We start from the raw sequence: 25,604 nt of genomic DNA, 5'->3' as shown, positions 1-25,604 counted from the left end.
TAAAAATAAAAATAAAAAGAAAACCTATGATGACATAACATATGATTCTCTCCCCTCTTCCTTATGAAATGCCTCTTATTACATTTGTTCAAATTCTTTCGTTATTATGATCTCTCCATTTCCCCTTCATCCTGCCATTTTTGCTCCCTTGCTATATTATTCAGTAGCTCGCTCAGACGCTTGGACGTGTTTCAACCATTCAAAGCCTTTTATTAAGTAACTCTTCTGATGATGAATTCTGTTCTGCTGTTGTTTGGATTTTGAGTGATTCTTACATTTCATCCCTTGGCTCTCTTTGTTTATCTACAGATTTTCCTTATCTTCCAGGGATCTGGAATTGGAATTAGAACAGAGAATTTGGGCCAAAGGCTGAGGGTTGAGACCTGTGAAGTGATTCAGAGCTGAAAGTCAAATGCCAGTAAGAAGGTTTGAAAGGTGTAATAGCAGGAAACCTCTCAGATGCACTATGCAACAATTATTTAGAGGGTGGAAAGTCAAATGGAAGAAAAAGAATAAGAATGGAGGTACATTAGAAGGATGAAAGAGGTTTGCAAGCTAGGGGCCGAAGTGACGTTGAAAAGAACCTTTAGTGATGCCTATTGTGCTCCACGTGAGGTGGACTAATAAAAAACCATGATTTCAGGGGTTAGGGATTTGGAGAGCTAGTCTGCCTTAGAAAGCGAACCAAGAAGTACACCTGTATTCTTATAGAAGTAACTTTTCGCTTGATTTATTAAATACGTAATTTTTATCAACATTATATGACATAGGAAATAGTTTATATCAATGTTTAAGTGACGAATTAGAGAATCCTTTACAAAACCAGATAATAGCTAATTATTTATTCTTATTTATATCATAATAACGAATTTGAGAATCCTATACATGTTATAAAGAACAAATCTATCCTACTTTTGGAAATAAATATGGATATAATAGATTTTCATCCAGAGATAAACAATATACTCCATTTCAGGGTTAGAATAAAATCATTTACTAATCTAGTATATCCTCAGAGTAAGGAAAAAGCAAGACAATTGTCTGTTCAACATTTATCTTTTAACGGTCCTTTCTTTACCCACTTGAGAACTGGGTAAAGAAGACGATGGACGCTAATGACTTAGAGGGTAGAACCACGCACCACCCACATCTCAATTGTGCCTCAAAGAAATAAAGAATTCGTGTGTTAGTGGAAATCTATCGAGAATTGTGTGAGATTTGAGCACAGAACCATCACAAAGGGATGCTACTGGTAATTGTCATGTATGTCTTAACGTAAGTGCAAGACATGTTATATAACACCGTCCGTAGATGTGTTCAGTTCAAAGCTGCAGCTAGATGTTGTGATCAGTTATTATTGTGTTTGTGTCGAATCCGACACACAGGCTTCGATCCTGTGAGTTCTACCTCATGTATGTAGAATATAATTCCTTATTGTGTATCGAGCTCCGATGCTCATATGTCTGTTATGATTCGATTGTATATCCTTTTTGTATTTTGTATACATTTCTTACTGCCTTCTTCTCAAATGTAGCAGAGAATAAACACGAGCTGAAAGATACAGCTTTATTATCGCCCTTCATCCTCGGACATCTGCGACGAGAATGGGACCAAACCTCAAATACTAAATACATCATATTTACCTTGCAGGCAAGAACAAAGAATTGTAGTATGTGTTATAAATACCAACACATCAGTAATGGCTTTGAGATATTATTTCAAATTGAGAATTATTCAAGTAATTATACATTAGCAATACACCCCATGTATAATGGATGCAGATATGAGTCTTTATGCAAATTTATTTCATCCCATTACTCTTTCAAAACGCTGTGTTCTATTACTGTTTGTGCGTGAATATCGGGTGAAATAATGTCCTGTTAAGTTGTAAGATTTTTTTTTTCAGAATATTTTTTTTATTTCTTTCATATTTCAGGACCTCCACTCCTAAAATGGAACAGAAAGTCTCATATAAACAAATATATCCCGTGATATCGTCCACGTGAAGTCAAATAAATTTCAATCTGGGGCTGAATGAGGTACCCAGGTAAAAGTTATTGGAGGTCATCACAAGCGCTACTATCTCTCTCTTTTTTTTTTATGGGAAAAGTAAACCGCTGTGGGATTCCCTTGACCTTATATTTTACATTATCTGACGGGCAAACATGACAGCGAGGTTAACCGAGGGGGAGACAGTTTGCTTGATTAAAAAGTATTTCTGTATTAAAAAAATACTTGCACTTAGTCCCTGACAAAATGTCTCATGAAATCAATTAATTTATTTGTAGGCACAAGTAAATTTTAATCAGATTGATTATTTTTTTAATCAATATATTCTGTTACAAATACATTATACAGAAAAAATAAAATATAAGCTACACATTCCCTTATTATTAAGAATTAATCTCTTAATATAATTCAAATTAGATATATACATATTATTTCATATGAATTTGGCAGCCCATAAATGTAGAGAAGCCTCTAAGAAAAAAAAAAATGAAATTGTCTGCATAAATCTGGATAAATTCGGTGAAATTCTCAGTACTTTCTTAAATTCTGTCTCCATTTCCTTAGGGTATCAGAAATAAGTGAGTACCTTCATCATCAAGGAATCTTTCTAATTTATTTCTGCATAAATTTATAACTATGATTGTGCATTAAAGTACGAATACCATTAAGAACTGCCTTCTTACTCATCATGAACCCAACACTATAAAATTCCTTTAATATATAAGTTTTTTAGTATTGTCTGTGATAAATAATATACAGATGGGATGATGTCCTTTGAAAGACTAAAAAAGGAACCACAGACACTAAAGTTCAAGAGCAGATAGCAGGAAGTCTATAATTCAAACAGTGCAACACAGTATACAGAGTCAGTAGTGATAATGCAAAAAAAAAAAAAAACTCATAGAGAAAAGTGTAACCAATTTTCACTAATGGTGATACATACTTTGTTCATTTATTATAATGTCTAACCTAACTCTCATGATGTTTACAATGTACACTAATAAACAGTAATGATTTTTCACATATGAATACATTAGATTATATACCACTGATAATTATTAAGTGATGGAAAGTGAAATTTTAAAAATCCGTCAGAAACCTAAACACAAGACATATTTGTAGCTTAAATCATAAGACGGATTCAGTAGTAATGAAAAGTAAATTTGGTTACAAATGATATTGACTCTATTACAGATTTGCAATCAATGTTTAATGTTTACATGAGAATTCAATGGAAATTCACCAAAACTACTCATATCACAATCTATTGAATTGGAGGGAATGCTGTCTGGGAGTCTAACAAATATGAATTATCTGAAATTGATATGTTCCAGTGACAATTTATGCAAAATATTGTTGTAGAGAAACAATTTGATTCATTTGTGATAGACACATTGTGTAAGATTAAATTGACTTAGCAGTTTTCAGCAAAAAATTTACATTTATGTAAGATATCACAACCCTAAAATATTCTTTTAGAATGTAAGAGAAAGTTAAAACTGTAAAAATAGATAACTCATTATAGAAAATAAAATAATGAGTTATATGGCAATCGTCTAAGAAAAAAAATCTTGCTTATGATTAAGTAGTAAAATGACTCAACATTTTTCACCTGCACATTTCACCTGTATAAATACGTAATAGTCATTTCTCCTTTGAAAAATAAAGCAAATAAACTGTTTAAATAATGATGGGGCACTGAGGTTATACTATAATCATTTTCACTAAATGAACAAAAAATTTCCAAAATCCTTTTTGATACTGACTATGTAGTTAGGTGGAATAATCTCGCATCGTTACTTGTTTTTGTTAGTAGAATATTCCATTACTAAAAAAATCATATTGTGTCTGTGTGTGTGTGTGAGAGAGAGAGAGAGAGAGAGAGAGAGAGAGAGAGAGAGAGAGAGAGAGAGAGAGAGAGAGAGGAAAATATACTTAAATTATATCAAAGGGAAACGTCCCACCTTCCTATAAAATGTTGAATTTGATATATCAGCAGAACCATCTATTTTGATTACGGGTACCATAAAATAAAACCCACATTTAAAATGTTCCAGAAGTCAGCTTTAATTTTTTAATTAAAGAAAGTATGTTGACACTTAAATCAAGTCTATTTATTTTACCTACAAAACTCAGGAGGTTCAAAAGAAAATGAATATAATTAAACATCTTATGAAAGGATGAAATACATTATACGTATCCATATTTCCCACCACAGTAACATAAAGAATGATGGGATGACGTCATCGTATTTCCACACCCACAAATCACCTGGACTTATCAATGGAACACTGCACTTTCAGTCAGCAATACCTGGAAAATCGCTCAGACACATTTCTGACCCTAGTTTGCCAAATTACGTCGGTACTAATGATCACTGTAGTTATTATTCTATGGTCTGATGTATATATATATATATATATATATATATATATATATATATATATATATATATATATATATATATATATATATATATATATATATATATATATATATATATATATATATATATATATATATATATATACACATATATATATATATATATATATATATATATATATATATATATATATATATATATATATATATATATATATATATATATATATATATATATATATATATATATATATATATATATATATATACATATATATATATATATATATATATATATATATATATATATATATATATATATATATATATATATATATATATATATATATATATATATATATATATATATATATATATATACACACATATATATATATATATATATATATATATATATATATATATATATATATATATATATATATATATATACACACATATATATATATATAACTTTTCATTCTCGAGAGAATGAGAAGCAATACTGAATTAACAAACGTCTTTATTCAGACCCTGCTGTCACCCATCAGGAGGGGAGTCCAGACTGCTCCTGGGAAATCATACTTCTGTGTTTATTGGTCACCAAAGACAGAAATCCCTCTCCCAAGTTGTTCGAGGAGACTCAGTAATAACATTATTTACTGTCTATTACATACGTCTGAACAAGGCTCTACTTGATGTGAAATTACTTTTATAAAAACTTTATAATACCTAATGTGGTGGCAGCTACCATTGTGTAATGGAGGTGAGTTATTTTAGCATACTGTTTGATTTTCAAAAGGATTCAGAAATAAAAATATACGTTTTGCTTTTCATAAGTTGGCCAAGGCTTGTTTGGATGTGAAATTATTTATATCAAATGTTCTGATGCTCAGTGTGGTGCCTGCTACCAATGTGCAATGGAGGCAAGTGATTATAATATATTGTTTCAATCACAAAACACCATAGGAGTGAAATTCTCTTGAATAATGATATCACATAACTACTGGCTTAGGACTACCACCACTAATATTACCACAAAACAAGATAGTTAAAATCATATCATTAAAATTATTTTTCATATAGCTACCAAGTATTTACAGTAATGCCACGCATCAACAGGAAAGTTTTAAAGAACCATTTAACTCTGGACTGAAACACTAAAAAAAAAAAAAAAAATACCAGATTTAACAACGTATTACTGGAAGCAGCCTGTCTCATTACTCGTCCTATGCGCGCACCTCTTTGTAAGTGGACGTAGCCTTCGCCAACGACACCATTCGAGGCAATAAAAAAGGGACACAGGATCCCATAATCTTTACATTCCCAAGGACAGAGAGAGAGAGAGAGAGAGAGAGAGAGAGAGAGAGAGAGCCAGAACGCAATATTATCTCAGCAGACACGTCAGCCAACGCCATGAGGAGAATAACAGAACGACAGAATTGCTCGGATCGGCAGGAAAATGACACTCGACGCCAAAAAGTCTCTCGCTGTGAATCTGTTATTGAAAATCAAATAAAAATGGGCTGAACTTTTAAAGAAAGGAGTGGGATTTGGGGTTTTGTGCTGCCATGGCCTGATATTATGCAGTGGCCCTGAGTAGATGCTGGTTATTCTTCTAAGACTTCTAGATCCTCATTGGGTAGGTCGATATCGTTCTCGGCTAGCACTGTGCTGGGCCCGCGTTCGATTCTCCGGCCGGCCAATGAAGAATTAGAAGAATTTATTTCTGGTGATAAATTCATTTCTCGGTATAATGTGGTTTGGGTTCCAATTAGCTGTAGGTCCCGTTGCTAGGTAACCAATTTGTTCTTAGCCACGTAAAATAAGTCTAATCCTTCGGGCCAGCCCTAGGAATTTATACTTAACTTTTCAAGACTTCTACATAAAATGGATGAAGGACATGGAAATTGATATTTACCAATATCAGTATCAAAAGAAAACTTGTTATAATTATATATATTCATATAAACGTTTGTCTGACTCCTTGCCTATATAATGAAAGTCTCTTTGACTGTTAATCTGGCTTTTACAACTTCATCATACTGAATCACTTTAAAGCCACATTGTCCTTCTAGTTAGCTAATTCAGAGAGACTCATAACTAGTCTTTCACAGTTAGCAAGGAGGGAATTGAAGGCTTTTGTTGTTCCAATATTACTTTCCTCATTTGTTTGGACAAAAAGTAAGTATAGCTTAGTTTTACCAGACCACTGAGCTGATTAACAGCTCTCCTAGGACAGAAACAGGTGAGAAGGCAAATATTGTTCCCTCTCGAATGCAAATTGAAACAAAACAAGGGGGTGATTCTTAAAGCCTGAGAGAGAGAGAGAGAGAGAGAGAGAGAGAGAGAGAGAGAGAGAGAGAGAGAGAGAGAGAGAGAGAGAGAGATGCAAAGCCAATCGAAAATACTAAGGAAGGGAACACTTAAATACTCTGGAGTCACTAATGTAAGTTAATATATATATGATATATATATATATATATATATATATATATATATATATATATATATATATATATATATATATATATATATATATATATATATATATATATATATATATATATATATATATATATATATATATATATATATATGAGAATACCATCACCAAAATATCCCTTTCCTAGTCACTGTCAAGTTAACTTACTCATCACTGGGTTCAAGTTAACAAATGAGACAAAGCAATTGTTTATCCTGAGTCCAGCCTTCCAGAAGCGATGTTAACTGGGGCTCACGTTCCCTGAAATGTCCTTTAGTTATCAGGGGAAAAACAAGGCAATGGCAGATAAACAGACGCAGTCGGGGGCGATGCAGAAAGGCGATAATAATGTCGAAAGCAGCCGTTGGCATATCTTCGAGAATATGGTTTTGAATGGCGTGGAACTGTTTGTTATCTATTGTAGTTTGGTTCGGTTTGTAAATGTTCAATTAAAGTTACATCTGAGTCTTTGTAGAAAATAATACACCAGAAATCATGTTTACACAGATACAGATACACATATACGGTTGGGGTACAGTACATACATAGTTATATATATATATATATATATATATATATATATATATATATATATATATATATATATATATATATATATATATATATATATATATATATATATATATATATATATATATATATATATATATATATATATATATATATATATATATATATATATGAAATAAAAACCTAGATTTGTAATTTTCCTACATATTTAGACATACAAGAGAGAGAGAGAGAGAGAGAGAGAGAGAGAGAGAGAGAAGTAGGCTACAAACAGTCATTATATCTCTTAACTAATTTATGATTCCTGTAAACCACACTCGAATATTTTCATGAGGAACGAATTGCAACTTGAAGCAATTGCTTGAACTTTTTTTTCTGCTTTTCAGTGGAACCAGTTATCCTGCCAATAAAACTCACTTTGTTTGCAGTTTCCCGACGTCTATAAATAAATTTGAATGAAAACTGCACACGTATTCTGTGTCATTTTTCATTTGCAATTCGAAAACCTTGAAACACTTTGGACAGTCCTCCGGTTCATCTCTCGTCTGAAAACTAGCAAATTCATTAGGGCGCGAAATGTATGAATAGGAATGCCAAGTGGTATAGGATTCCTGAAATGGCAGACAGAAAATTCCAGGATTCAGTTGTAATATGCAGTTTAGAAATTATTCCGGTTATTAGTAAACATTGGAGTTGAAAGTAAAATAAAGCAATTTGAGAATAAGAAAAACGGGACCAAACATTCTTGGAACTTTGCTAAACAAACACTTTAGTTTATATTTTATCACTTATCACTTGAAATTCACTTTAAATTTACATTTGTTCTTGTTTTACCTTAAAAAGAAAGTTTTTTTTATTTTCACTTATTGAATAATACTTTCTACTTTGACCTTTTCTTTATATGTCTGTAAAAATCAAGGTTTTCATCAAGTTGTGAAAGCTTTCCTGGCTAACACTCGGTACTGTACCATGACACGAAAGTTTTAAGTGGTATATTAGAGTCATTATTTATTAATAATTGACAAGCTCTGTTTGGTCTGAGCAAGTGTTCCAGCAAAAATCTCTTTAAGAGAAATTCATCCAATGAAAAGTGGGAAAAATACTTCCCTCACAGATAAGCAAAAATTATCCTTTATATTCTAGAATCAGGACTTCAAACAGGTAAGATCTCGAAAAGAAGAATGAAGGCTTTACTGAACTATCATTTACTGCTCTATTAGATAATGTTAGTGGAATACTGAGAAAAAATCATACTCTCTCCTTTAATTTTCTTCTCAATACGAAAATAATGAAACACAGCAAAACAAAAGGACCTGCTGCTCAGTCGTGTTTCACGAACTGTAAGTCAGCTGCAAATGGCTCGTGTCCCACTTGCTATGGGATGCAGATTTCATTGAATGAGAACAGTCGTCTTGATGACAGAAGACCCGAGACATTGTTGTTGTTTATCTGATGCGCGCCATTTAACTTGTGCCGTTTGTTATTCATCTGCCTGAAAACTAGGACTTGACGGCTAGTCCCCCGCCCCTTCACTTGGTGGGTCAAAGCCTATTGTGAGAATACCATAGGAAGTTGCCAATGCAAATGTTTGGAAGGTTGGCTTTTGTCAAGGTAAGTCTTATTCGTGACCAGTTTTATGGCTTCTCCTTACCGAGAAGAAGAAGAAGAAGAGAAGAATTGCTTCCAGGAATGTTGTTTACATTCGCGTCTGGTTCAGTCATCTGGTCTCGAAATTACAACTGTGTTTTCCCTGCTTCCGTAGAGGCGAGTGCTTGTTCCGTGTTTCTGGGAATGTTATACTGATTTAATTGTAAGGGTAAGACTGGAAGAAAACAATAAAACTATTGGTTGTTGAATTAAGAGAGAGATATTAAGGAGAGCGTCTGGTTCTTCCACTTGTTTTCGTAAACAATGCTGTTTTTGTTTCCGTACAGAGAAGCATTTTGTTCTGTGTTTGGGAACGTTATTTTGATTTAATTGAAAGCTTAAAACCGGAAGAAAACAATAAAACGATTAGTTGTTCAGTTAGGAGAGAAAGAAAATGTTGATTTTTGACGGTGCATGATCACTCTTTGACAATTATCCATGCCAAAATTAGCTCTTAGGAGGAAATCAGCTACAAAATATCCCACAATTACTGGTGAATGCGTTGTAAATCCCTTTGGCTAAAGTGATTACTGATGTTCATTTCGAATATCCTTATTTTTTTTAAATGAGGTTAGGTGCATATAGCCTGCCTCAGTCGTTGATATTGGCCACCGACAGACAAAGCTGAAAACTGGTGAAAATGTATAGCATGAAATGAAAGCTTTATGAACTTAGTTGTACTGAATAAAAAAAGTTACACAATGCAATTGCTACCTGGGGAAACGTGAATTCTAGCCTACATCTCCAAAGCTCTCTCTTTCTCATGCAAAAATGACGATTCTCTTTCCACCAGATATATCACTGAATGCGAAACAAATCCGTGGTGACAACGGCGACTGCACCAATAACATGGGAGTTACACTTGCGCCTGAGATCCAAGGTTCATTGAAGATGGGGAAGTCTGTTGTCATGTCTTCTCTATGATTCTTCTCTTAAGGGCAAGACATTCTCATCTGCAGGCAGTGACTCATTTATCTAGTTGTTAATCGACTGCTACGGGTGAGAGAGAGAGAGAGAGAGAGAGAGAGAGAGAGAGAGAGAATCTTCTCTATGATTATTCTCTTAAGGGTTTCTACAGACAGTGACTCATTTATCTAGTTGTTAGCCGACTGTTATGGGTGAGAGAGAGAGAGAGAGAGAGAGAGAGAGAGAGAGAGAGAGAATCTTCTATGATTATTCTCTTAAGGGTTTCTACAGACAGTGACTCATTTATCTAGTTGTTAGCCGAGTGTTATGGGTGAGAGAGAGAGAGAGAGAGAGAGAGAGAGAGAGAGAGAGAGAGAGAGAGAGAGAGATATCTTCTCTATGATTATTCTCTGAAGGGCATCTACAGGCTGTCACTCATTTAACTAGTTGCTAGTAGATTGCTATATGTGTGTGTGTGGGTGAGAGAGAGAGAGAGAGAGAGAGAGAGAGAGAGAGAGAGAGAGAGAGAGATTGCTCCGCGCCGAGCTGAAGCTTATTAGATGTCCAGAAGACATTCTATCTGCATCTTTCTCTCCTGATTGCGAGTCATACGGTATATGTTCTCCCAGATGGTGCTTTTGCAGCTCTGATTCCGATTGCAACGACGACATAGGAAGCTACACTTGCGTTTGCAATGCTGGCTCCATTGATGATGCTGGGAATTGTTATGGTGAGTTTGATTCGAGTTTTTAAGTTTTCTTTTATTATAGAGGGTGATTTTCTTTTAATTACGTCTCATCTTCTTGACTTTCGTCTCAGATGCTACGGCATATTTCGACTCCGTGAAGAGACAGTTAATTCATGTAAATTTTAGCCTATCCTTCGACTTTGTATGATGACTTTTCGAAAAAAATTAAAAAATAGGCAAACGTATGGAAAAATCTTATTTTTTACAGTGTTGCGTCTGCGGAAATTCCTTCAGTGAATTATTATTATTATTATTATTATTATTATTATTATTATTATTATTATTATTATTATTATTATTATTATTATTATTATTATTATTATTATTATTATTATTTTCAGAAGATGAAACCTATTCATATGGAGCAAGCTCACAGCTTCCAAAGAATATGGTGCTCGTTAGGAAGAAATAAGGGAGGTAAAGGAAAATACAGAAAGAAGTATTCTTACTTAATTAAAAAGAAAAAAATTAATAAATTGATAAACAGATAAAAATGTATTAAAATGCAAGGACAGTTGACAGAGCAGGAAAATGTCTTTCTGATGAAATTGTTAAATTTTCACTAATTTTGTTTTCATTTGGAATCTGTAGTTATTTAACTCGGACATTCATCTAATGCTTGTCAAAAGCAATCTTCTAACAAAACTTATATATATATATATATATATATATATATATATATATATATATATATATATATATATATATATATATATATATATATATATATATATATATATATATATATATATATATATAATTTTTCCTCCTTTGCTTTAAATTCATTCTGAGTTACCATTTAATATAAAGAATGTTTACCTTTTCCACTCATCGTGATGTAGATACTTAACTAAAGGTGGCAGTACAAGAAATGTAGTAATCTTCGATCACTAAGCAGCCACCCTAATAAAGAAGGAAGAGTTTAATTGTTAAATTGAGGAAAACATTTATGCATAAATATACTAGCTAAAGCTCACCACAAATGCTCTATTAAATATTTTCCTAAAGACTTCTGTAGACTAAGGTTATTCCAACATTTGTTTCTTAAAATTCTAATCTATACCTTATTATGAATAATTTCTAAGCAATTATTCTTTCCCTTGAGTACGATTTTTTTCTCAGATAATATACATTGATACATCACTTCAGAAAGGTCCTTTTGGCGAATTGTAGATATTTCTTGGGAACGTATCTTGAGGGCTTCAAAATTATCTCTTGAAATACAGATAGGACTGACACTTTCTTTCTGCTTATTGTTAAATGAGTTTCTTCACGAAAAAAAAAATATTCTGAAACCTGCTAAAAGTCTCTTTACAGTTATTCAGTGTAAATTCTTGTGTACTCCTCCGTCCTAATTACTTACAAAACAATTTCCAGACGATTTTTTGAAATAAGAAAGTGAAGGTCGTCTGAGTAAAGGGGTCATGTTGATGAGTATGAATTAATGTAACTATAAAAAAAATGTAAATGAAGTGCATTGTTTTCATGCACTTTTTCACCAAATTGCCTATATTAATGTACTAAATATATCTCACAAGACAACTTACTCAAATTCTGAACCTTTTCGCTGCCTGCTGGTTGAGATTAGCGAAGAATTTTTGTAGAAAGAGAGAAGGAAATAATTACCTCCAGCAATCTTGTCTAAAAGATAAAGATTCAGGATCCATAACCCTCTCTCTCTCTCTCTCTCTCTCTCTCTCTCTCTCTCTCTCTCTCTCTCTTCTCTCTATATATATATATATATATATATATATATATATATATATATATATATATATATATATATATATATATATATATATATATATATATAGTGAATGATCTTCTTTCATTGCAAAATATTCATTTGTCTAAATGATAAATATTCCGGATCCAGAAGCATCCCTTCCCCCCACCACTCTCTCTCTCCCTCTCTCTAGAGTGTCTGATCTCCTTCCTTTGAAAAATAGTCTATGATGATGATCAAAGACTGACAAATCACCCTGATGCGCATCATTTGTTCTCGAAGCAATAATGAACCGATCATCAGCCTTTTCTGTTTCTCAGTACTCTGTCTGTTCGTTGGTTTGCTGAAGTAAAGGGTCAGTTGACCTTAAGAGAGAGAGAGAGAGAGAGAGAGAGAGAGAGAGAGAGAGAGAGAGAAAGTGGGGGAGACTAATATTTGACTAGTTTTAACATGTCTTCGAATGAGGACCACAACTGGCAAGTCATTCACTTTCATAAGTGTTCATGATGTTTGGCGTAAAATTGATAATTCCTATCTGTTATTTTTGTCTCTCTCCCATTTCCCTCCTCCCTAAGTAGTTGGGAGGGAGTAGATGAGGGGACGTGGAGAAGGTTACAGTAATTCGAGTTTCCTCGACTGATTTGGGAAATGAGTAGTCTCTCAGTCGAGTGGTTTGGCTCAACTCTCTCTCTCTCTCTCTCTCTCTCTCTCTCTCGTTACCAATATTAACTGGATTCATGTACAGGCCTGCTGAGTTGGACCACTGCGCGTATGAGCCGAAAACGAAAAAAAAAAAATGCTGATTAGACCCTAAATAAACTCAACCAATAATGACTAAACTCTGGTAAAAAATCAAAGAAATAATTTGTTATTACAATAATTCATCAGACTGAGCTCAAGAGTGCATCGAAGCACGGCTGGAATCATGCGACCGAGCTTGGTTGAAGGGCATAAAAGTTCCTCAAATTAATTTTCACTACACTTCACTTAGATTTAGTGCCTCTACTCTTCAGAGAGCGTCCTTACACTAAACGGGTTTGGCCTTAAATACACACATCATTAATGGACATAAACAAGACAATGGTAACCCCTTAAAATTAACCCCCACCAACAACACATACTAAAGTAAACAGAAATCAAAAGTACCCTTAACCACTCTTAATCAAAGACGACACCGAAGAAAAACCTGCAAATCACGACATTTAACATCTTAATCTTAAATACTTAATCCTAAATTATTTCATAAACAAAACAAACGCCTGACACAACATTATTACAACACACCTGGAAACAACACACCTGGAAACCTGTACATTCGATAAATTTATAGGATTAATCAAATCAATTAATATAAATATATACAAAACAACTTTACAAATAATAATTAACGAAGAACAAAAAGGTTTTTCTCAAATCAACCTATCGATCAGTCACTGATGCGTGGCAGCGCATCAGCGACAACATTACTTTTGCCTGGAATGTGTGAAAAGCTAAAATTCCAATCCTGGAGCAGGAGGCACCAACGCATCAGCCGTTGATTTTTATTCCTAAACCTGTTCAAGAAAATCAACGGATTATGATCCGTTAATATTTTAATCGGAGTCCCTGTAGAGGATAAATACACCTGAAAATGATTAACAGCTAAAATTAATCCCAACGTCTCTTTCTCTACAGTCGAGTATTTCCGTTGTGCCGGGGATAACTTTTTGGAGAAATAGGCAACAGGATGAGATACTCCATGATCATCTTCCTGCAACAAAACTGCTCCAACCCCAACATCACTCGCATCAGTAGCAAGCGAAAAAGGAACGTCAAAATCAAGGACTTTCAATATAGGGAAATTCATTAGGACCGCCTTTAATTTTTCAAAGGCATTTTGGGCATCATTAGACCATACAAAAGTCACATTTTTATGTAATAAATTAGTCAGGGGCTCAGCGATATCAGAAAAAATTCTTAACAAATCTACGATAATACCCTACTAAACCAAGGAATTTTCTTACATCCCCTGCGACACTTCGGTATTTCAATATGCCTAATAGAGTCTACGTTTGCCTGTTTTGGAGCCACTTTCCCAAATCCTACTTCGTGACCCAAATACACAACGTTTGCTTTGGCAAACTCACTCTTTTTGAGGCTTATAACCAAACCAGCTTTCCTAAGTACCTGAAATAAGGCCTTAATACGTTTAAGATTGGTGTCCCAGTCATCACTATAAATCACAATATCATCAATATAAACAACTCACCCCTCTAAACCTTGGACCAAAGTATTCATTAACCTTTGAAAGGTTGCAGCAGCATTCTTCATCTCAAAAGGCATTACTTTACATTGGTAGAGTCCTCGCTGCGTTACAAACGCTGACAAATCCGTGCCCGTTTGGACAGCGGAACTTGCCAATACCCTTTAACAAATCAAATTTAGTTATATATTTTGAATTCCCTATCCTGTCAATACAGTCCTCTATCCTGGGTAAAGGATAACTATCAGGCTTTGTGACCTCGTTGACTTTGCGGTAATCAAAACAAAGCCTGAATTGACCATCCTGTTTCTTTACCAAAACAACAGGTGAAGACCACGGACTGTTGCTGGGTTCGATCAGCCCGTGTCGTAACATATAATCAACCTCTTTATCCACAACATCATTTTTAAATGGATTTAACCTGTAAGGGATTGTTTTACCGGAGTTGCGTTACCCACATCCACATCATGTTCAAGGACAGTGGTCTGTCCTGGAACATCCGAAAATAAATCCTTATAACTAAAAAACTAACTTTTCAAAGATCCATGTTCTACTAAATTCAAATGTGAAACCATTTCTGAAAAATTTTCTAAAGAATGTTCATTATCACTAGGCCATTCGGCACCATCAAAACAATCATCATCAAAATTACTCACGTCTGGAAAAGAAAAAGAATTAATACCATTACACTTTGTAGTATCACCAACTAATGCCACGGGAATAACTTTGTCACGACCTTCATAAGCTTTTAACATATTTATGTGACACAACTGATAGGGTCTCCTCCTTTCAGGAGTTTCAACTAAATAATTAACATCACTTAATTTCTTTAAAATTTTCCACGGTCCTGAAAATGAAGCTTTTAAAGGGTTTCCTGGAATGGGAAGCAATACCAAAACATTATCACCCACTACAAAATTACGCTCCTTAGTCTTTCAGTCAAAAAAGTATTTCATTTTCGTTTGGCTACACAATAAATTTTCACCAGCAAACTTCCAAGCCTTCGTTAATTTATCACCCAAATTACTAACATAATCTAATAAATTCATATCAGGGGCGTCCCCCTCCCAAGATTCACGAACCACATCCAATGGACCACGCACACAATGACCAAAAATAAGGCTGAAAGGTGAAAATCCTAAAGATTGACTCGGCACTGACCGAAATGCAAATAATAAATAAGGTAGTTCCTTATCTCATTCGGAACCATTAACCAAACAATATTTTTTTATCATAGACTTCATGGTTTGATGAAATCGTTCCAAAATACCTTGACTTTCAGGATAGTACGGAGAAGAAGTCATATGTTTAATTTTTAATTCAGCCATCTTCTCCCTAAATAATTTACTCAGAAAATTAGACCCACAATCGGACTGAATTACTTTGGGCATTCCGAACCTGGTGAAAAATTCAATTAATACTTCAACAATTTTAACAGTTTTTACATTTCGTAGTGGTATTGCCTCAGGATATCGAGACATCCTATCCATAATTGTTAAAATATACTGATTGCCACTACGAGTTTTCGGCAGAGGACCAACCACATCAATAATTACCTCTCTGAAAGGTTCAGAAACAACAGTAAAGTAAGTATAGCTTAGTTTTACCAGACCACTGAGCTGATTAACAACCGAAGGATTACACTTATTTTACGTGGCTAAGAACCAATTGGTTACTTAGCAACGGGACCTACAGCTTATGGAATATGATAGCGAGAAATGAATTTCTATCACCAGAAATAAATTCCTCCTTTCAGCCGGCGGCGGGAATCGAATTGGCCCATCGAATGATTCGGCCAACAAAGGCTTCAGAAACAACAGGAATAGGATGTAATGGTGCCTTTGGAATTGGGTGATTAGGCTTCCCGACCTTTTGACATGCATCACAACTATTTAAAAATTTTTTAACATCATCTTTCATCTTAGGCCAAAAATAACTTTCACACAATTTACGAGTAGTTTTGAAAACACCAAAATGACCAGCCAAACCATTTTCATGAGCCAGTGTCATTAACTCCTTTCGATAAACAAAAGGAACCACAATCTGTTTAACAATTTCACAACCTGTGTTAATGGCATCAAAAGGTCTACTTACTCTGTACAAAATATTATTAATTATCTTCAATCGAGGGACAGTCAAATCAGTAATTTCGCCAGACTCAACTGGCAGGTCTTTAAAATCTGCTTTCTGAGCTGTAATAAGTTCCTCAGTAGTCCAGTTAAGTTTATTATCCAACACACCACTATCTACAACTAAGCTATCACTACGATCTAAACTACTCAAATCAACATCAACTACCGACTCGGCCGAGTCAACACTACTAGCCTTCTATCGAGTGACTAAAGATATTTCATTAACGGAATTTAATACAATAGGGAAAGTTTAATTTATTAGGGCGACATCATTCCCTAACACCAAATCCACATCTTTAATAGGAAATTTATCAATAATGGCCAGTTTTAAAAAACCTGAAAAAGACGGGCATGATAAATAAAAACTCTCAACCGGGTAAGACCTGACCGTATCTGGAAAACCACTTAACAAAACATATTCCTTATTTGAACATTCCAAATCAATAGGTAAAGATTCTCTGAGAATTAAAGACTGAGCAGCCCCAGTGTCACGCAAAATTTTAACCTTTCTTTGCTCAGTCGAATTCCCAGAACGAACAAAACCATTAGACAAAAATTTCTGAAAAGGAGCCAGTGACTTATTGCCTAGTCACTGATTATTAGAGTTCTCAGCCACTGACTCGTTCTCATTCCTACGAATGGCCATTACCGGACGTCTTTCGGTCCTTTGTAACCTTTTAAATGCATAACACCTGCTCTTGACGTGTCCCTTCTTATGACAGAAGTAACAAGTCAAAGTTTTCAACTTCTCCGGGTTATCTGTGGTCTGCCTATTATAGCTGTTAACAGGACTAGTACGAGAACCATAATTAACATTAGGCCTATTATACCTGTTCTGATTACTACTCCTGTTGCTCTCTCACCCAACCAGATTTCTCATTTCTGGGTACTTCCCTATCACATTTTTATGAGAGAGGAGGTACTCATCACTTGCAATAGCCACCTCCTGCAACGTTTCTAATTTTAATTCTTCGAGATGTACCTTCACCTCATTAGGCACGGACCTTTTAAACTCCTCAACCAAAATTAATGCTTTTAATTTCTCAAAATCCGTCACCTCCTTAGACTTTAACCAGTCGCCAGCAAATTGCTCTTTAGCCCTGGCGAACTCTACAAAAGTCTGCCCTCTTTCCTTCTGTAAATTACGGAAGCGTTGTCGGTAAGCTTCCGGTACCAACTCGTAAGCCTTCAAAACTATGGCTTTACAGAATCATAATCTGAGGACAGATCTTCGTCCAAGGTAACGTAAACTTTCTGGGCCTTACCTAACAATTTACTTTGAATAAGAGTGGTCCAATACTCTTTTGGCCACTAAAAACCTTGAGGCTATTCTCTCAAAAGAAACAAAAAACTCTGCTACGTTGACTTCCTGAAAATTTGGGACTAATTTTAGAGCTTCAGTTAGATTAATACAAGGCATTGCAGACACATTATGTTGGGAAGAAGAAGAACCCTATTACTCAATGCTTGCATAGCAAGTTTGTGCTGTCTCTCTCTCTCTCTCTCTCTCTCCTCAGCCTTCAACTTTTGGAGATCTATTTCCATTCTTTTCAACTGAATCTGCCTATCTAAAATTTCTACTGACACCGCTTCCTCCACCTGCCTAGTTTCTGGTTTACCTTCTGCCTTCATCACCTTAACCTTTTCATAAACATTAAGAAGCAACAAGCCCTTCCTAACATACCCAGGATTTTCAATTTCAAAAAATTCTGCTACACACTCTCTAAATCAGGCTTATTCAATTCTGCCAACCTGTCCTGCCACCCCTCACCACTCAAGAGCTCCGGGATATTCAAATCAGCCATAGTAAATTAATTACACACAAGTAAATATATAAATGTATCTCACAAAATATACCCAAAAACAAACCAATACACTGAGCACCAAATAACCACACAAATATCCTACCACGGTCAAGAAAAACAAATTATAAACGCCGATCAACACAAAAATATATGAGAGAAGGTATTACTATGCTGCAAACACCCCAAGAATCCACTCTATACACTCAAGTGACTACAGGATCCGACAAATCCTGGCAAAAGGTCGCCAAATGTTATGGGCCCACGCCCACCAAACATACACAAGTCTCTTAAAATACAAACAAAGTCACAAACGACCAAGTCCACAATAGGTGGAACGGCCGCGAAAGAGTGTACAGAGATGGAATCAAGGAGGATAAGTAAAAGCTGAAAATAAAACCTTAATATTTAATACAAACTTTTTAGAAAGAAATGACCACTGAGCCTCTTACAAAATACACTAAATAAACACGAAAATCAACTACACACTGAAAACGTCGAATAACAAACACTCTTACACCAAATTAAGATAGACTATGCAATTACACTTTAAAGAGAGGGCCCTAAAGGTAATAGGATGTCGAAAAGACAGAATAACCTAACTTATTACACACTAAACCAAAAAAAAAAATATAACTGCTTCCCTTAAGTGAGCTCTAAACGGTGGAAGTGGCCACCACAGCCGTCAAATCACGGGTCGAGGAGAATAATCTATAATTTCCTAGGACCATACCAAACGTAAGAGAGGTCCCCAAGGCACAAATAACTGGTCAAAGGCGTAGCCTGACGAAATATCACTTTATTGTCGCAAGACAATCCATGGACAATGGCCGTCCAACAGGAAATCACACCTTACCAGATGGCAGAGAGGTCCCCTTGGCGGTTTCACTGAACCAAGGGCGTAGCCTGATGGATAATTCAATCTCCCTAAGGAGGAAAGAAGCAGCAGCTGAAGAAAGGTAGGTATTGTAATCCAGAGATAGTCCAATCATAAGGCAGGCCTACACAATGTCAAAGGTCCAGAAAACAACTCTCTCCGTCCTCGAGAGACAGCGCCGAATACAGCTCCGGACGAGAAGCCAAAACCACACGTGAAAATAAAACAAGCTCATTGTAATTAAAACTAAACAACAAGTCAGAAATGTCGGGGAGGAGGAAACAGGGTCATTACGTTCCAAAAATAATTACAGCCAAAGTGACTTATTCAAAACAAATCAATTTACGTTAAATTAAACACATACTGACAAATATATATATATATATTATATATATATATATATATATATATATATATATATATATATATTATATATATATATATATATATATATATATATATATATATATTCATAAATTCATTCATATAATATGGAAAGACTTTAGACAAACGTACTACATGGTCAGTATGGCAGAGGTGGGTTGATGATTCTAAATACAAACACCTGAGTTCGATGGGGATATTTTTACGAGGGTCGGTATCAACTTATACCTCACTTGTTGGCCGTGCATTTATCCAACTTTGCACTCGCCTCCCGACTCGTAAAAAGAAAAATAAAAATGGAACATGCCTCTCGCAATGCATCTCATACATCACGCACAGCTAAATTGAATGATTGGCTGAGAGATGCAATAGAATACAGGGAATTAGAATTCTCCCAGACAGATTCACGTACTCATTGAGAGAGAGAGAGAGAGAGAGAGAGAGAGAGAGAGAGAGAGAGAGAGAGAGAGAGAGAGTCTAAGACTAATGGCGGGGAATAGTCTGACCGTTTTGCAAGGCCACAGTTTCTTGAGAGTCTAAAAGAATCTTTTATCAACATGTACACAAACACGCACGCACACACACACACACAGTACTTATATATATATATATATATATATATATATATATATATATATATATATATATATATATATATATATATATATATATATATTATATATATATATATATATATATATATATATATATATATATATATATATATATATATATATTATATATATACATATAAATACATACATACTGTACATACATATATACATATATTTTTTGATAACGTCTCTGCATTTGTCTGTGGTCACATAAAATGCATGTCACGTCAATTTAGCAATATAATTGACGCATGTAAAAATGAAAATGACCGAAAAATATTCCACTCAAATCATAGAAACCAAAAGGTATTATCACTGTCGAACTAATAACCATTCACCTGCTGGCCTGATTTTTTTTCCTCCGTCATCCACTGACAGGGTAAATTGAAACAGTGATGCTCTTGGCTGAGTTTGAATCAGTGCCAAACTTTACGTTCGTTGTTCAAAAAAAAAAACAAAGAAACAACTTTATTTTTCGTATGGTATGAAAATATGAGTCGAACTGAACTGCACTGGATTGATTTCCAATCTCACGGTCTTTTGAAGTCTGTTTCAAATTTACTAGTTGGGTCGAGTTCACCAATCACTTTCTATATATTTACTGAGGAGTCTTTTTCTGGAGAAATTTAGTGCAGCGAAGAATGTTCAAATGGAGTTTTTTTTTTCCAATTTGACGTTTATCTTGCTAGTTTAGTCTACATACTGGCTTCACTAAGAGTTTTTTTTTTTTTAAGAGTGTCTTTTTTTTTGTTCCTGTTAGATGGTAGAATCCTTAAATATCTTATTATTATTAATTGAAAATTTCTTTCATAATTTGTTAAATATTTACATACAATGTCGGAGTTTATTTAGCTTGTGTTTAATGTTCACTCTTCTTATAATAGATTATATATATATATATATATATTTATATATATATATATATATATATATATATATATATATATATATATATATATATATATATTTATAGCAATTATAGTATATATATATATATGTATATATATTTGTCTTTACTGTAATTTTAGTATAATATAAGATATAAAAACGTCATAAATCACTATTTAACACTTATTGCAACAATAATTTTATTTAGTGTGTGTATGACAGAGTAGGTTTGTTCACGCACAAAATATTGACAGATGAAATGTTACTAAGAGTATAGCAGTGTTATACGAAGCATATAGAGGTGTGGCATTAAGTCTCCGATGGTATGCAGGTTTCTCTTCAGCCTTAGAAGAGGATTTACCCAAACCTTTTAGTGGTTTTCGGCCCATTAACCTTGTTTGCCAACGATTTCTGGTGGTTGTTTGGAACACCTTCCTCAGAAAGCGGTCTGAGGATTAAAGCATCGATATCGAGCCGATTTCCAATGTCCTCTCACACGTTAAATAAATTGCCTTGGTTTGATTTTGATAGCAGATTCCAGCATCTCTCTTTTGTCGGACAGCTACTTTTTGAAAACCAGCTTGGCCCCAAGTTCCAGTTTATGATATTGCCTGTATTTTGATATGTAGGAAAATCCCCCGAACTCTCCAAAGCTTAAGGTACGTTGATCTTTCGTTTTCTGTCATTCTTTCGAGAGTTCGGGGATTTTCCGTTACATATCAAAATACAGGCTATATCATAAACTGGAGTGGGGCGGAGCTGGTTTTCAAAAGTAGCCATTCTGTAGAAAAGAAAGATGCTGGAATCTGCTATCATCGATCAAACCAAGAATATGAACGTATGAGGAGGACATTGGAAATCGGACGACATCGACGCTTTAATCCTCAGACTGCTTCTGAAGAAGGTGTTCCAGGCACACGACCACCAGAATCGTCGGCAAAGTGGAGTTAATGGGCCGAAACCAATTGGGAACAGTTTACTCTCCTCCTTCTTAGGAAACGGTCTTTATGTTTACATACCATCGGAGACTTAATGCCACACCTATACATGCTTTGTATATATATCCCTTGTAACATTTCATCTGTCCATATTTTTCCAGTGAACAGGCTCATTTAGGGATGTGCCTGAAATATATGGTTGCAACATCCAAATAGTGTTTTTTTTCTTTTTTATCTCTTATTTATATATATATATATATATATATATATATATATATATATATATATATATATATATATATATATATATATATATATATATATATATATATATATATTTATATATATATATATATATATATATATATATATATATATATATATATATATACAATATACATATATACATATATTTATATACATATATACATATATATATATATATATATATATATATATATATATATATATATATATATATATATATATATATATATATATATATATATTTATGTGTATGTTGTCACACTTTTTTTTAAATTTAGCTAAAATAAACACGACTGTCAAATGTTCAAGAGGCAAAAGAAAGCAGGGAACACTTCACGAAGGCAAATGAAAGAAGTCTGCCGTGGAGATGAGGCGGAGGTCTAAGGAAATGACCAGAAAATAAAGGGAAAAGGAAAAAGTTTACCTTCATTGTTGTGGCCTTCGAGGCAAGAAATGCTTTGCCCAGATAAACTATGACAAGGGAAACATCTCTTTCTTTTTTCTTATTTCCTCCCTCTGACTGGAGGCCAGGCCCTTAAAAAAAAGGGGAGAGAGGAGAATAAACAAAGAATAGAAGAGGCAAGCTTTGATTCCTGACTTCCCTTTTAGAGGCACTGCGGCCGTTTGAGAAAAACAGAGAAGGCTTTTTTTTTTTTTTTTTTTTCAACACGACAGTTATTTCAGGTTACTGGAATAGATAAAACCTGGAAATTATTACTTGTTATGAAGATTATAAGCTTAAAACTAATACTCTCAAAGAAATATATATTGATGTATTTGGGGTTTATTATCAGTTATACGATGCTAACTGTTTTTGTAGAATTCATTAGAATAAGATGACATTTATCTCAGGGTATTGGAATAGACAAAGCCTGAAAACTATTATTTCCTTATAAAGATTATCAGCTTAATACTAATACTCTCACCAAAAATAAATAGCTATTGTCTATAGGATTTATTATCGGTTATATGTTGGTAACTATCTTTGTGGAATTCATTCGAATAACACGACACTTACCCCAGGGTATAGAAATGGAAAAGGCCTGGAAATTATTATTACTTGTTTCTAAAGATTTTAGGCTTAAAATTAATATGCTCACCTAAAAATACTTAAATATTTAAGATTAATGTCAGTTATACATTGGGAAATAAAGACATCGTTGGAAGAACATATAAAATATAATTCTTTGTTCAAACTTTTCCTCCATAATATAATCATTAACTCGTCACAATTGCTACTTGTAAATGGTGGAAGTCAAAAAGAATGACGAAGGGGCAAAGTAACTGAATTCATATTTATTGGAGAAACAAATCCGCGATTATATATGGGTACAAATATGTTTAAAAAATTCTAATTTGGACCCATACATAACAATGGATTTGTTTCTCCATTTCAAAACTCATGCTACCATGAGTATTTATGAATCATATTTATTGTTCACGTCTTACAAATAATCATCGCTCATTGTTTCCTTTTGTTTCGTTCACTTCGATATTTCCCAATTACGTTGGCAGGAGATACCTGTAACACTGTTCATAAAGTCTAACTTTATTCCTTCTGTTGTAAAAGACTATATCGCCATTCCTGGAAGCATCACTGGCGTTGATGATCTAAAGTTTAAGATAGTTTGGAAAGCCACTTGAAAGAGCCAATTAATATATTATCATTATTCTTACTTAATAAAGTTGTGTATATGTATGTATGTATGTATAGATCTCCTTGTTTGATGATTTATCTATGTGCTTTCTAATAAAAAATATATAATAATGCTTTCTTCTTCTTCATTTCAATTTTATTATTACTGTAGTTCTCTTTGCTCACTTCACATACCTGTAAATATCACAAGACCTTGCAAATGTCTCTGTCTGTTTTACTCTTTGCCTCTCTATCTATGAAATACATAATCTATTAAACTTCATTCTTTCTTCGTCTTCATTTTTTTATTTTTATTGTTACATTCTTTCTCTTTACAAATAAACATCACAATCTAAAAATCTATCTATCTGTCTCTCTCATTTCTTTCTGTCCAACTTTCTATTTATCTATCTACCTCTCTATCTATCTCGAAGTACCTGGAAACCATTCGGGTTCCCAAGACACAAAAGAGAAAGGAGACTCGGCACAAAAGCACCAGAACTTCTGGGCAAACTTTGTCCATTGCTTTGCCTCTCTGGCGTGACAGGGAAGTATTTGGACGCCATAACTTTAATTCATTCCTACTCACCTTGATACGCCTTGTAATGCATGTTGGGAACAGTTTTCCATTGGAATGTGATATCAGAGTCTTATTTTTGCTATTACTGTTGTTTTATTATATGTTTGGCCCTTAGTAATTGAGACATGAGTTGGATTTAAACCGATCTAAATAAGGGAAAGAAAATTATTCATCACTGTAAGCAATATTCCTTATAGGTACAAATATGACCAATTTAGATCAAAGTTAAGTTTTATATTTTTTCCATCCAAAATGGTTTAATTAACAGTATAATATTTTAAATTTAAGTGATTAGAGTTACCACTAATTTTCGGAACTGACGAAATCACCATATTTTTCTAATGAAGTAGAAAGAAAAGGCTTTTAACTTCAAAATTATCAAGAGTTATGGTGAATCTTATTTCAAACCAAATACTTAGCTGGTTTTTTGTGGTACAAGAACTCTGAAGAATATAAAAAAAATAGATTTAATACATGAATATGCATTAGAGAAAGGCAGAGCTGGAAGGTAAAAAATATTGAAATCAGTAGAGGTGGTCCTTGCCCAGAAATGGAAGGCTACTAGAGTGATTTTCTCTTTGTGATAAAGATATAAATCCATCAATACTGAAGAGAGTAGGAAAGCCCCTTTTCACGGTTCTGTATAGAAATTTGTTGAAAAATAAAATAAACAACTGAACTGAATTGATTATATGATTTATATATGCTGGGTTAGGGGGTTTATATTTAATTGTTATGCAAAATAAGCTGATTTCCATAAAAAATATGTTTTATTGACATAAAAAACCTAATTTACTCTTTTTACT

This window comes from Macrobrachium rosenbergii, chromosome 31 (assembly GCF_040412425.1).
Source record: "Macrobrachium rosenbergii isolate ZJJX-2024 chromosome 31, ASM4041242v1, whole genome shotgun sequence".
Taxonomy (NCBI): Eukaryota; Metazoa; Arthropoda; class Malacostraca; order Decapoda; family Palaemonidae; genus Macrobrachium; species Macrobrachium rosenbergii.
This window is presented reverse-complemented; position numbering follows the sequence as displayed.